At 45.2% G+C, this 15075-nt stretch overlaps 1 protein-coding gene across 3 annotated transcripts in view; it reads left to right on the top strand.

Annotated features, from left to right (window-relative positions):
* Positions 1-15075, top strand: part of BLOC1S6 (biogenesis of lysosomal organelles complex 1 subunit 6) — a 140144-nt gene that overhangs the window by 19118 nt on the left and 105951 nt on the right. For all 3 annotated transcript variants that reach the window (XM_025884155.2, XM_025884156.2, XM_025884157.2), the window contains exon 3: positions 2947-3030. The gene's annotated coding sequence lies outside the window, so the exon portion shown is untranslated. The remainder of the gene's footprint in view (positions 1-2946; positions 3031-15075) is intronic.

Below are 15075 nucleotides of genomic sequence, written 5' to 3' on the forward strand. Positions count from 1 at the left end.
GGGAGCCTGTGGGGGGCAGCGGGTTCGGAGGACTAGGTTCGGTTTGGGTATCTGTGGGACCTCCGGTGCGTGACAGAAATGGGCGGGTGGGGGAGGCCTGGGCCCCGGGGTGGCTCAGTCAGTTAAGCACCCAACTCTTGATCTCAGCTCCGCTCTTGATCTCAGGGTCATGAGCTCCACGCTGGGTGAGGAGCCTACTTTAAAAAAACAAAACAAAACAAAACAAAACAAAAAAAAGAAATTAGAGTGTCTGCAGCAACAGCAGGCTCTGGAAAGAACAAGAGTGTGGCAAGATGTGGAACGGAGGGCGGAGATGCCCCAGAGAAAAGGACTTTTAAGGAAGGGGCTGGGGGCGCCTGGGTGGCTCAGTGGGTTAAGCATCTGCCTCCGGCTCAGGTCATGATCCCAGGGTCCTGCGATCGAGCCCCTTACTGGGCTCCCTGCTCAGCGGGGAGTCTGCTTCTCTCTCTCCCGGCTCATATTCTCTCTCTCTCTCTCTCTCTCTCTCAATAAATAATTTAAAAAAAAAATAAAAAAAAACATTCAGAATGAGGGGCACCTGGGTGGCTCAGGGCATGATCCCAGGGTCCTGGGATCGAGTCCCGCATCGGGCTCCCTGCTCAGTGGGAAGCCTGCTTCTCCCTCTCTCACTCCCCCTGCTTGTGTTCCCTCTTGCTGTCTCTGTCAAATAAATAAAATTAAAAGAAAAAGAGGGGCACCTGGGTGGCTCAGTCGGTTAAGCGGCTGCCTTCAGCTCAGGTCATAATCCCAGGGTCCTGGGATCGAGCCCTGCGTCAGGGTCCCTGCTCGGCTGGGAGCCTGCTTCTCCCTCTCCTTCTGCCTGCCGCTCCCCCTGCCTGTGCTCTCTCTCTATCTGTCAAAAAAAAAAAAACAAAAAAACCACAAACCCAACTCTTAAGGAGCGGGGGCTGAGGGGTGAGTGAGGGCTGGAGAAGCACCAGCAGCTCCTACCTCTGCACTGAGGGGCTCCTGTGACTTCCTCTCACCGCCACCACCCTCCTCATTATTATCACCGCACTGTTACCACCAGGGAGAGCCACCAGCTCTGTAGATGTCTAATGGGCAGGTGGAGCAAAAAGCCCTGATGGGTGGCATTTATTGATTTCTGTGGTGTAACTATTCCCGCTGTGACCAATTTCAGGCTACCAACACGACCGGGCTGAATGCAGAATGGGGACGAGGCGTGCAGTACACAGTCCGTAGTATTTACACTTTCCTGTAACACTCCCGCCATGCAGACATGATAGGCGGGCAGCCTCGAGAGCGTGTATAATTACAACCTGTAATTAAGTAGGAAATGAGTTTTGAGTCTTTATTGTTTTTTAAAAGTATAGCTTATGTTCTTGTAAGTTTTTATCATTTAATTTTTTAAAATAATGGCTGTTTAACAGCTGGTCTGCCAAATTCCTGGAAATTTAACAGTTATCTCTTGCAAGCAGGGCAGGACTGGCCCCAGCAACCACTGAGGGCTTCCTGGGTCAGGAGAAAAGGGGGAGACTCCAAACCCCAAATTTTAGGGAAGGACATTTCCACCAATGTGGATCTCCTCTCGCATCCTCCCCTATCAGGGCCGTGGGCACCGTCCGTCTGGGCGGCAGGTGATGGGCAGCGAGCCTCAGCATCCCTGTTTAGAGTAAGACCCAGAGGAAGCAGAGCCTGGGCACCCCTCCCACCTGCAAACATGTGCTTTCCTGGTACTGGACCCCTGGGCCCTGTGCTTACCCAGACCCCAGTCTCTGGACACCTACCCTGACAGCCCAGAGCTAGGAAGTTTGAGTGACGCAATGCCCTTTGTCTTTGAAGGTGTGAAATCTTGTGAGGGTTGGAACTTCCACATTGAGGATGATGGGGCAAGCCTGCTTTCTGAGCAATGAAGAAAACAAAAGGGAATAGAGCCTCTTTTGTTTGTTTATTATGGGCTGCAATGCGAGACGGGTAGTGCTGGGTCTGACTGGACGTGGGGAATGAAGAGAGCTTCAAGGCTGCTAACTCAACCTGGGCTCACTTCTCAACAGAGAGAATGAAAAGCACTGATGAGTTCATTGGACACATTCTAAATGTGTGAGTCTTTGCGCTAGGTCTTGGTGACATCAGAGGTGATGACACACAGCAGTGAAAACTTAGTCTTGGCTACCCCCAGGAAATGAGTTGAATCTCTAGCTTGATGCTCCTTGTTCCTGTCAATGACCATTGGGAAGGCTGGAGGAAAGCGGTCACCTTCCACCACATCCCAAATATGTCTCCGTCCCTGGTTGATGTCTTTCCCTCAGCCAAAGGTACCTTTCCCTTGTCCATAATCACAGCTCATCACAAGGCAACCTGTTACACCAGGCTCCCTGCTAGCTCCCTCTCAGAAGAGCTACCTCTACTTACTTGTAGGCCTTCTTCATTCTCTCTGGGGTCTTCCTTTGAGTGTGGGGTTTATATGCTCTGCTTTCTAAGCTCAGGAAGGCTTGGACCTTGTCATTCACCCATTCATTCATTCATTCCTTTATTCATTCATTGGGGAGGGGTGTTGAGGAGGAGAAAGAAGATGTGGGGCTGCTCGAGGGGAGCATCCACTCTGAGTGGAGGCAGAGTGGACAGGCCGCTCATCACTTAATGAGGCCTCACAGTTCAAACATGTTCGTTCACTCTTCAAATGCCATTTCCATCCCAGCGCATGGACTGGTTTCCCGCTAGGGTTCTGAGACCCACCACGGCAGTTTTCAGCAACCATAAGATATAACTAATGAAAAAAAAAAAAGGAAGAAGGGAGACGAGGTGGAAAACTCTCTCTAGCCCTTCACCAACCCCAGTTCTGCTGTCCCCTCAGACCCGGAGCTAGTGGGTACCTGCCTTCTGTAAAGAGTGAAACAGTATCCCAATGCCATGCATGGTACTTATTCTCTCTCTCTCTCTCTCTCTCTTTTTTTCTGCCTGCAGGTTACTCTCAGAGGATATTTCCATGGATTCTGCTTGGTGCCCCCCTGCCTGAGGACAGCCTCACCCCTGCTTTTCCTCCTTCTGGTAGAGACCTTTTTATTCCTTTATTCTGAGCAAAAGATTAACGTGTTGTTCCCTTTAAGAAACCCAGTCCTATCTGTATTCTGTGTAGCTGCATAATGATTTAAAGTTTGATTTCTTACCTTTTAATGTTGCTTACTTGTAAAATATTTTGTGAGATTTGGCGGAAATTCGGGCATAGCCCGTGGAAGGCTCAGATGTGGGACTAGGTTGCCATCTACCGGTCACTTCTGAGTATGACAAATTGAACTTGCGTTGAGCCGCCGGTTCCTTCATACAGGTGAAAATGAGTTGATTTGAAAATTAAAAGGTGGAAAAGGTGTGTGCAACAACAGGTGTAACTAACAAAGGATTTGTGTCAGAATCCATAAAGAACTCTTAAAAATTAATATAAAGAATGCAATAGAAAAATGAGCAAGAGGGGCCCCTGGGTGCCTCAGTTGTTTAAGCATCTGACTCTTGGTTTCTTCTCAGAGAGTGATCTCGGGGTCCTGAGATCCAGCCCCACAGCAGACTCCGTGCTCAGCACAGGCTCTGCTTGTCCCTCTTCCCCCGCTTCCCCGCCCCCGTCTCTGTCTCTCTCTCAAGTAAATAAATATCTTAAAAAAAGAAAATTGAGCAAGAGACTTTTAAGTGGGCACTTCATGAAAGAGGATATCCAATGGGCAATGAATTTATAAAAGATGGTCAACTTCTTATTCTTAGAGTCTTGGGGGAGGAAGAGAGGTGGAGAAAGGCCCAAGTATAGTGGAAGACTGAATACTTAAACAGCCAAAAGAGTCTCCCAAGTAATTCAGATTTTACCCACTAGGGGGAGAAAGTTCACCTCACTTTGCATCAGGGAGATGCAAATTAAAACCACAATGAACTACCACCACATACCCTCCAGAATGGTTAAAACTGAAGGTTAACAATGCCGAATTGGCATAAACGTGGGGCAACAGGTACTCCTACTGCTGGAGAAAATTAAACTGACACAACTTTGAAAAAAGTGTTCAACATTATCTAAAAATAGTTGAACATTGACATACCCTAGAACATAGCAACCGGACTCCTTGGTATACACCCAACACAAACCTGTGCACATGGACACAAAGAGGTGTACGGGATTGTTTATAACAGCATTATTGGTAGTAGCCAAGAGCAGGAAACCCCAAAGGCCCATGAAAAATAGGCTGGATAAATAAATTGTAATATATTAATGCAATGGAATCCCTAACAGCAAAACAGTAACAACAAAAGCAAAAACAAAAAACAAAAACAAAAACAAAACTGGCTCCAAAGGAAGTGAGGCATAAACTAATGCATACTATATGATAATAAGTGTATAAAGGTACAAAGCAGCTTATACTGTTAGATATCAGGATAATCGTGACCACTGGCATGGAAGATGGAAGCCAGGATTGGACCCCGGCTTGAGAAGGCCTTCTGGGGTTGGTAATGTTAGGTTTCTTCACCTGCATGCCTATAGGAGATGTGTTGACTTTGTGATAATTTATCTTTGATTGGAGCACTTAAAAATATATTTAACACTTCAGTTATAAAGTCAAAAAGTCAAAATTTTAAAGTGGAAGTGTGTGTTGGGGTGGTGCCCAACCAGGAGCGTCGAGGCAAGAGTGTGGAAGGGAGACACCAGCAACTCAAGACAGGATAGAAGTAGGTGTTGGCCCTAAAAAATCCCCAGGCAATTCCGATTCTACCCTCTGGGCGGGGGTCTGCCCCCTCTTCCAGTCCTTTCCCTCTGAGAATTCTGGCCTTAGGCAAACATTCTGTTTTGACTTTTTTTTCTTTTGAAATCTTTCTGTAGGGAAAATGTCCACAAGTGGAATAATTTGGTCAAAGGGTACAGCTATTTTAATGTCTTGTTTCATAAACTTTGCCAGACTGTCCTCCTGAACAACCTAGAGCAACCCAACATGGCCCCAAGGACATGTTTCCTCAGGCCTTCCAACAGTAGATTTTTAAAACAGGGTCCTTCCGTAGGTGAATGGATAAAGAAACTGTGGTACCTCAAGACACAGGAATGTCTTTGGTGCTAAAAAGAAATGAGCTCTCAAGCCATGAGAAGACATAGAGGAACCTTAAGAACACATTACTCAATGAGAGAAACCAAGCTGAGAAGTCTACACGCTGTATGACTCCAATTGTGTGACATTCTGGCAAAGGCTAAACTAGGGAGACAGTAGGAGGATCCATGGTTGTGGAGGGTTAGGGAGGAGGGCTGGGTGAAGAGGTGGAGCACAAAAGATTTCTGTGGCAGTGACCCCACTCTGTATGATATGATAATGGAGGATACATATCAGTATAAATTGGTCCAAACCCATAGAAGATACAACATAAAGAGTGAAGCCTCATACAAACTATGGACTTTGGACGACAATGATGTGTCAATGGAGGCTCATCAACTGCAGCAAGTTGTAACCACCGTGATGGGATGTTGATACTGGTTGTGCGTTGGGGATGGGGGAGGGGTGCGGCAGCGTCTATGGGAAATCTGTACCTTCCACTCAGTTTTGCTGTGAACCTAAAACTGCTCTGGAAAAAATAAAGCCTTAAGAAAAACGCTGGCAGATCCAGTGAGAAGTCAGCTAAGCAAAAGCCGGAGGAAGCACTCTCAGGGGCAGGAAAGATCAGAGACAGAGCAGTTCCCGGATGAAGAGAGCACTGAGGGTGTGCGGGGTGGGGGTAGGGGGACGATGGGGCGTTTGGGGGAGGGGGTAAGTTCTGGAAGAAGACGCCCAACAGCTGATAGGTGGTTTCTTATTGGGAGATGGACAGTGAGAACAGTAAGAACCAGAAGAGTGATGTTTGCCGAGACGCTTCTATATGGCTTTAATTTTTGAACCTTAGGACAGTTTATGTACTGAAATTAGAGAAAGCTTGAAACCTAGTAACTTCAAGGGCTGAAATACGTCCAGTGGTGTTGTCACTGGGAAGAGCACTGGGGGAGAGATTTGGTCAAGAGAAGGCAGTAAGGGGCACCTGGGTGGCTCAGTCGTTAAGTGTCTGCCTTCGGCTCAGGTCATGATCCCAGGGTCCTGGGATCGAGCCCCGCATCGGGCTCCCTGCTCGGCGGGAAGCCTGCTTCTCCCTCTCCCACTCCCCCTGCTTGTGTTCCCTCTCTCTCTGTGTCTCTCACATGTGTCTCTCACATGCCTTTGTAATCCTTCCCTCTCACCCTTTGCTGGTCTTTTTTTTAATATATATATATTTTATTTATTTATTTGAGAGGAGAAAGAGGGAGAGCACAAGCAGGGGGAGGGGCAGAGGGAGAAGGAGAAGCAGGTTCCCCGCTGAGCAGGAGCCGGATGCAGGACTCAGTCCCAGGACCCTGAGATCGTGACCCGAGCTGAAGGCAGATGTCTAACTGACTGAGCCACCCAGGCACCGCCTTGTGCTGTTCTATCCATCCCCAGGCAACCGCTGACCTGCTTTCAGTCAGTATAGTTTGAATTTTATATAAGTGGAATTATACAATATTTATTTTTTGTCAACTTTACTTGCTTGGCATAATTATTCAACGATTCATCCATGTTGTGTGTGTGTGTTTTTTAAGATTTTATTTATTTATTTGACAGAGAGATAAAGAGCACAAGTAGGCAGAGTGGCAGGCAGAGGGAGGGGGAGAAGCAGGCTTCCCGTGGAGCAGGGAGCCCGATGTGGGGCTCGATCCCAGGACCCTGAGATCATGACCTGAGCCAAAGGCAGACGCTTAACCCACTGAGCTACCCAGGCGCCCCGATGTTGTGTGTATTGATAATTCATTCCTTTTTATCACTCAGTAGTAGTCTGTTGTATGGATATACTACAGTTTTTTTTCATCTGTAGAGGAACATTTGCTGCTTTTCTCCAGTTTTGAGCCAATGCAAATAAAGTTACTATGTACATCATTATACGAGTCTGTGTGTAGACATATGCTGTCATTTTTCTTAGGTATGTATCTAGAAATGGAATGGCTGGAGCATATCGTAGGTGTAACTTGACAGTGTTATTTAATTTTAATTAATTACAATTAAAATTTAAATGGTCAAATGTAGCTAGTGGCTACCACATTGGGCAGCACAGTTCTAGAAGGTATTTATTACTCACATGATTTTGTACTGGGGAGAGACTTTCACTCCTTCTCTAATTCAGGATTTATTCATTCATCATTCGTTCAGTGAAGATCTATTGAGACCTACTTTGTGCCACTCATAGTGCTAGACACTAAGGATGGGATGGGGCAAGATGGAGTGGACCCTGTCGTTGAGGTGCTTACAGTCTAGTGGACTCCGTTTGGCTGGGTTATGGGCGTATGAAGTCCACGGAGGAGTGAGAGGAAGAATCCAGTGTGATTATAAAGTTCAAGTCTGCTTAGGCTGTTGGGATGGCCTCAGGTGGGGTGTGGGGTTAGGATGAAGGATGAAGCCTCCTCCTCTTCTACTGGTGTAGCCTGTGAGAATCAGAAGCAAGTGCAGGGATGATGGTGTGTTTGGAGAATAGCAGGGTGGTTGGTGAATTTGGTGTTTCAGGTAGTGGGGGACATGGCCTGCGTGGGGGATGGAGGGAGGAACGTGCTGTGCTAGGACTAATTGTGCCTGTCCTAGGGACATGGTGGGGGCCCTACAGGGAGTGATCAGCTCATGGGAACTCCCCAGAACCCGAGCCTTCACTCTGTCACTGCAACACCATATAGACACATCTCTGCTGATGTTTCCCACTAGAGAAAAACTATTTTTAGGTCCTGATTTAGTGGGTGTGTGTGTATTAAACCAAGAATCTTCCTAAGAATTTTTAGGTCCTTGTGCTCATGACTCAAACTTTCTGCTTGTGGAGGCTTTGCCCCGAAGCAGCCCGGTGCCCAGGATTTTGGCGGAAGTAAGTGCAGTGCAGTGAGATGTCCTGCTTGAACTGAGGCCATGATCTGTGCTGGCGTGGTTACGACTCACTCACTTGGGGAGCAGATCCTGCATCTCAACTGTGTATTGAAGTCATGACTTTGAAGTTGTTTGTAGGGCGTCAGGAAAGCTTCTAGTGAGGCCAGGGAAGCTCAGGAAACCAAAATGGGAATAACGGCAGCTTCAGCCGCTGTTCAGTGAGCACCCAGCATGAGCCAGACGCTCTGTGCGTGTCATTACCTCACGGAGTTCTCACAACAGTCCTGAGACCAGCTAATGCTATGACCCCCACTTTAACAAGGAAAAAAACAGAGCCCAAAGAGGTCAAGTAATTTACCCAAGTTCATACTGACGGAACAGGAATGTAAATTCGGGGTTACTTCCGCCCCGGTGAGAAGAGGCTGATGGGTATGAAATGGCCTGACGTAAAACCTCAGGTAACAGTTGCTTTCCATCCTTAGATGAATCCCTGGTGTGAGAGTCTACCTGAATTATACTAAGTAGCTCTGTCTAGGACGGACGCTTGCGATTTCTCACGGAGGGAGTAGGGAGCGGGGAAGGAGAGGACAATTTATTGAACAGCAAGCATCGTGCTAGACATTTTATGGACATCATAACAGTTCACCCCTAAGCAAGCCTGTGACATCCAGGGTGTTACCTTGTACAGCTGGGAGGTCTAGGTGCTTGCTAAGCTCACCCAGTGATTAAGCTCACGGAGCTGAATTTGAACCCCCACAGGCTGCCTCCAAACCTTCTCCTTGCCCTCGCACCTCTCCTTAACTTCTCACCAACAAAGTACACAAAAGAGGCAGTAAGAGCATAGCCCCTTGGGGTCTCCATTTGCAAAAATGTTGGTCAGCCTCGGGCAGTTCTGGGAGAGATGAGGTCAGAGTCCAGGGAACCTGTCCATCCCGTGGCGCACTTCCGGATGAAGCAGGCACGTTCCTGCTGTGGGCCTCGTCACGTGCGTCCTCATTCAGAAGGTCGGTCCCTGCTCCCACCCATCTCGCCAGAAAGGCGGAGAGCATGGATGCCGGAGCCAGCCTGCCTGGATTTGAATCCCAGCTCGGCCACCTATTGGCTGTCCTTGGGCAAGTTCCTTAAACTCTCCTTGTCTCTGTTTCCTCATCAGCCAAACCGGGGCGATAATAACTCATGGGGTTGTTCGGTAGGATTCCCGAATACCGGAAAAGCGTTTAGAGCCAGTGCCTGGCATATACAGTGCTAAGCATTCAATCAGGGTTTTATTATTGTTGTTGATATTATTATTCAAACAGCCAGACTGAAGCCCTGCAAAACAGAGTAACTTGTCCAATGAGACACGCCTAGCAAAGCTGAGACCAGAGTCCCTTCTTCTGTCTCTTACTCCAGTGGACTCATGTATAGTTGGTTATCCGTTTTAACAGTGAGAATAAAGATCGATTTAAACTCCATCAATACTTTCAAAGTAGTGTGAGCTGTTCCCCGATTTCGAGCTGAAAATAGTTCCTGTTCATCTTCTAAGAATAAAGCATCTTTGTAAAAGGAACAAGCTGTCACCAGCAAGACTGGAATTGACAGGAGCTAGCTCGGGGCTCCCACGGGGCTCCCAGAGATGATCAGGTTCTGTAAGTGCTAATAACTGCTAGCTGTTAACAGCAATTTAGTTGCAGTTAATTGTGTAATTGTCTGGGGTGTTTCAGAAGAGTGTCTCGTTTCTATTGTAATCTTAAAGAGACACGGAAAATAACCAGAAATTCTTGAATAGCTGTGCTGTAATTATACATACCCTAAGAATGAAGAAACCAATTCTTTGTTATTGGGAGATGGCGCATCTGGAACATTTTTTTCAGAGGAGCTGTTTTAGGCTAGGGTTTCAGTTACATCATGGGAAAGAGATTATAGCATTGACAATGGGGGTTCTTAGGGCTCCTTAAAAAATTTGCATGCAAAAATAGGTATTTAGTGGATGTGTAATTTCCAACTGTGGGACCATTCACACAGGCCTCCTGCGTCTCCAACACTAGAAATTCAAAGAGAAGACCTAGGTCCCTCCCCAAGGGGCTTGTGGGTCATCAGACAGCAACGGCTCCCACAGGGACCAAATGGGGGAGGCGGGCACAGACCTAATTCACATAGGGAGAGCAAGGAAGGCTTTCTGGAGAAGATGCCCGAGGAGAGTCTTTAAGGATGAGCTGGGGGCGCCTGGGTGGCTCAGTTGGTTAAGCGACTGCCTTCAGCTCAGGTCACGATCCTGGAGTCCCGGGATCGAGTCCCACATCGGGCTCCCCGCTCGGCGGGGAGTCTGCTTCTCCCTCTGACCCTCCCCCCTCTCAAGTGCTCTCTCTCTCACTCTCTCTCAAATAAATAAATAAAATCTTTAAAAAAAAAAAAAAAGGATGAGCTGGGTTTCGTGAGGTCAAGAACTTGGGGAAATGATCTTCCAGATAAAGAAGGGGCAAAGGGGCAGAAGCTAAGAAAATTTGCCTTGTTCTATGAGCTGCAAGACTGGCGCTGCTCAGTTAGTCAAGTAAAAATAAATAATAGGCAATGCATTTTTTTTTTGAGATTTTATTTATTTATTTATGAGAGACAGAGAGGCAGAGGCAGGAAGCCCAATGCAGGACTCAATCCCAAGACCCTGGGATTATGACCCGAGCCAAAGGCTGACGTTCAACAGACTAAGCCACCCAGGCACCCAAGGCAGTGCATCTGTGAAGGGATAACTTGTAGTAATAATGATGTGTTCTCAGCGCTTTCACTATCTAGCTCATTTAATCCTCATAAAAGTCACATGAGGTAGGGACCGTTAATATTACTATTTTTCAGACAGAGACACTGAGGCACAGAGAAGTTCAGTAAGTTCCCCAAATCTCACTGTTGGGAAGGGAGGGCCAGGATGGAAATCTGAACAGTCTGCTCTGAGTCCATACCTCTGTGTGAGCTCACAGAGAAAGCGTCTGTTTGGTTTGGAGCTACCTAGTAACTAACCCAAGATATCTACTAGATCTTACTCCCTCCCAACCCAGATGAGATCAGCTTTAACCCAAAATTCCATGGCTTGTGGGAAGTTCACCGACTTCCTGGAAATTTCTGTGAATTACTGGAGGCTTGTGTTTTTGTTGTTTCCCATGGTTCACATTCTCAATGTAGAATTTCTGAGCTGTTTCTCGGTCTTAATCGTGTCTCGGTGACAGCCCAGGGGTGGGCATAACCTCTTCTTGATTTAGCCACCTTTCCCTCTCCCCAAGCAATGTAAGCATTGACTTAAGATTTGGGGGCTGGCTGTGACCAGCGGGTCCCAATGTATGTTGACTGTAATGTGAAACAGCCCCTCCCCTCACAAACAAGACCAAGTGCGGACACAGAAGTGCACTGTCCTGGGAGCAAAACAGTGGCAGGCTATCCAGGGAAGGCCAGAAGGAGCCCAGCCCCTGTGGTTTGGGTCGCAGCCCTTCCCAGTCATGGCTGTGAGGGCTGAGGAATGAAGAGAGGAAAGGCTAGTGAGACCAACATGCTGAGACCTGATTTAGTACCATTCTGGTGCCTGAAAAAACAAGAACTCAATTAAGAAATAGAGTAAACTTCTGGCTACTTTTTTTGCCAAGCATGCCTATAAATTATAGAAAGTTGAGTGTTCCTGAACTATTATACTTCCATTATTTTTATACATCTATTATCTAAAACTTGGTTGTGATTTTGACTACATTAGTCTACACTGGATCCCTTTTGTATCACTTGTTTACTAGTTATAACTACTATATTTAAGAGTTGCCTGTGACCTTCTATTTCTGCATTATGACTCTACCTACGTGACTTTCATCAAGGCACTTAACTTCTCCTGGTCTCAGTTTCTTCATTTGTAAAATGATTATAATATTCATCAAAATTTCACCATGAGACTTACCTAATCTAGTGCACAGTACAGTGTCTGAAATGCTGGAAAGCCTCAAAAAAATGTTAGCAAATATTTCCCCCATTAACCAAAAGTTGACTGTAGTTTAGTATGGCTGACGCATGGAGGATAGGGTAGTGGTTGTAGAAAGGATGGAACTATCGGTGAAGTAAGCTGTCACCAGATCAAAAGGATTTTGTAGGTCCTTACCAAGAGGATGGATTTTATCCTACTGGCCACAGTTTCTCAAGCCATCCCTAATGCGAGTTTGATCTTCTATTTGTAGGAGTGAGGGTATGACCCAAGATGCTCTCCAAAAACATAATATTGTTTCATTTCCTGTTTAATTTGAAAAATCCATAGGAATTTCGTGTTCTAGTCCATAACATGTTCAGTAGGAGGGATGTGAAGACTTCAAAGATCAATTCTTGGTTGAATGATTATAAAATGAATGGCATCTGGAAGTAGTCTCAATATACCTTACAAAAAAAATTCCAACCAGTTGAACCAACTTTTTAAGATGTCCCAATTTCAGTATCATGGTATCTTAGGGAATGCTTCTTAAAACCAGATATATACATACATACATATATATATATATTATTTATATACAGAATCAATGGCTAAAACACTGTGAATTATATAATACTTTGTCTTAGAGCTTTAAAAAAAATGCTGGACTTTGGAAAACATTCTTACACAAAAAAGCAAAGAGAGGATGGAATGGGCTTGTGTTCAGATAATGCTGAAACTCTAGCCAAACTGTAAAGTGATTAAGAGCCTGTTGGAACTAGGATTTGTCCATAGCCTTCCCAGGTGACTATGATTTAATGAATGGAAGTCCAGGAAACTCTAATCTTCACCTCACTCCTTCATGCCCTCACTAGAATCAGTGTCTAAGGGAAATACCCCTGTAATAATTCATGCTGTCAGCAGGATTCCTCTGGGAAGGAAGTACAGGAAAGATAACAGAGGATGGGGTCAGATCTGCAATCCTAGGAAAGTCAAGGGAACAGAGGTGGTCTGTCTTGCTCTAGGGTTGGCCTTGTATTCATGGGGTCTCTGAAAATTTCCATTAAAGAAAAAATCCAGGGCACCTGGGTGGCTCAGTTGGTCAAGCATCTGCCTTTGGCTCAGGTCATGACCCCAGGGTCCTGGGACTGAGCCCCACATCCGGCTCCCTGCTCAGCGGGGAGCCTGCTTCTCCTGCCTGCCACTCTGCCTATCTGTGCTCTCTCTCTCTGTCAAATAAATAAATAAAATCTTAAAAAAAATCCTACTTTCTTACCAAGACATAGCTCGATATATTTTGTAGAAAAACCAACTCCCACACACTTTTCCATGGCATTTTTTAACTGTTAAAGAGAACAGAAGTGTTAAAAACAAACAAACAAACAAACCCCACAAACCAACATGCAGAAGCTGGCAAGTAAAACATTGACAATAGGAGTCTGAAAGTCAAACCAGAATGAATTTTTGGAAAAGTTCAGGAAAGGAGACATGGAAGCTATTTGGTAACTTAACAAAGTATCATCTTCATATTTATTGGGTAATAACGCAAAGGCCAGACTTTATAGTTCATGTTCTGTAAAAGTCACAGGAGAGCCTTAACCCAGAATGCTGCTTGAAAATGATGCGATCTTTGGAAATATTTCACTGAGGCTGGATTTTTAAACCTCCTAATTAATCTTAAACAGATGATTTATGTAGAGATGATATTTAGTCATAAAGCTTCATACTTCCTGCTTATGCTTAGGCTATTTCATAGCTTACAGCAATTATAATAGATCATAGTTGGAACTGAATTATAACCGGGCAACCCTCTCAGGTCCCCTCCCTCCTTGGGAGCTTTGTACTATCACTTTGCTATTGCTCAATAAACCCTGCTTTGCTGCCCACCAAAACAAAACAAAAAAGAATTAAAACCAAACATTATTCTAATAAATAAAACTGAAAGTTTGGCATAAATAAGAGTTTGTAAGGATATTACCCCAACTTAGAATTTATTTTAGCATCTGATGTGGACCAAAAAAAAATGACACAACATTTTAGATAGATCTAGCTAGGTAAGTAATCAAATAATATGTAACATCTCACTAGTATAACTTATCTAAAACTATATATCATTACCATTTTCAAAAATAGATGTATCTTTCCCTAAGTGACTGGAAAAATTTTAAAGAACATATTTTAAAAGCCCAAAAACCAATTTTCATCTTTTCTTTTTCTAAAGATTTTATTTGAGAAAGAGCGACAGAGATAGAGTGAGCACAAGAAGGGAGGAGAGGGAAAAGCAGACCCCCTGCTGAGCAGGGAGCCCAGTGGGGGGCTCGATCACAGGGCCCTGAGATCATGACCTGAGCCCAAGGAAGACACTTCACCGACTGAGCCACCCAGGAACCCCCCAGTTTTCATCTTATGTAGCAGATAAAAGGTTATTTTTCACTTGTGAGCTCCCAGTTGGCACAAACTACATAAGATACTTGACATACATACATTTTAATTTCCTTTATTTTTTTGTCATAACTTAAGTGAAAATTTAAAAATCAAGTAAATCTTTATATTGAAAAGTATTTTGATTCATTTTTTTAGAGAGAGAGAGAGCATGCACATATGCAGGGTGGGGGCAGATGGGAGAGAATCCCAAGCAGACTCCCTGCTGAGCATGGAGCCCCATGAGGGGCTCAATCTCACAACCCTGAGCTCATGACCTGAGCTGATACCAAGAGTTGGACTCTTAACTGAGCCACTCAGGCGCCCCTTGAAAAATATTCTTAAATGATCCTGGTGTTCGGGGTAGAAAACTGCTTTGCTAGTGAACATTAGGTCATATGGCACATTTGAAATCTTGCCACTCTCTTCCTCTTTCTGCCCCAAACTCCGAGGAGGATATGGAAAATAAAAAAGACAAAGGGAGGGAGAGAAGCTTTGGTGGCTCAGGTGACCTTCAGATTGGCCAGTCTCAAACTTCCACAGGATCTGGACAAGTTTGCTGCACCCATATATGCTCTTATAGCCTGAAAGGGTACAACAGTGTATACCAGGGGCAGGCAAACTTTTCCTATAAATGGTCAGAGAGCAAATATTTTTGTGTGTCCTAACTCCTCTCTACTCTGCCACTGCGGCATGAAAGCAGCCAATCCATGATCAGAGGAGCATGGCTGTGTTTGACAAACACTTTACACTGAAATGTAAAGTTCAACTTAATTTTCATATCATATTTTTTTTAAAGATTTTATTTATTTATTTGAGAGAGAGAGAATGAGAGAGAGCACGAGAGGGAAGAGGGTCAGAGGG

Source organism: Callorhinus ursinus, unplaced genomic scaffold, assembly GCF_003265705.2.
Source record: "Callorhinus ursinus isolate GAN/ISIS: 27379988/994484 unplaced genomic scaffold, GSC_fseal_2.0 scaffold25, whole genome shotgun sequence".
NCBI classification, from domain to species: domain Eukaryota; kingdom Metazoa; phylum Chordata; class Mammalia; order Carnivora; family Otariidae; genus Callorhinus; species Callorhinus ursinus.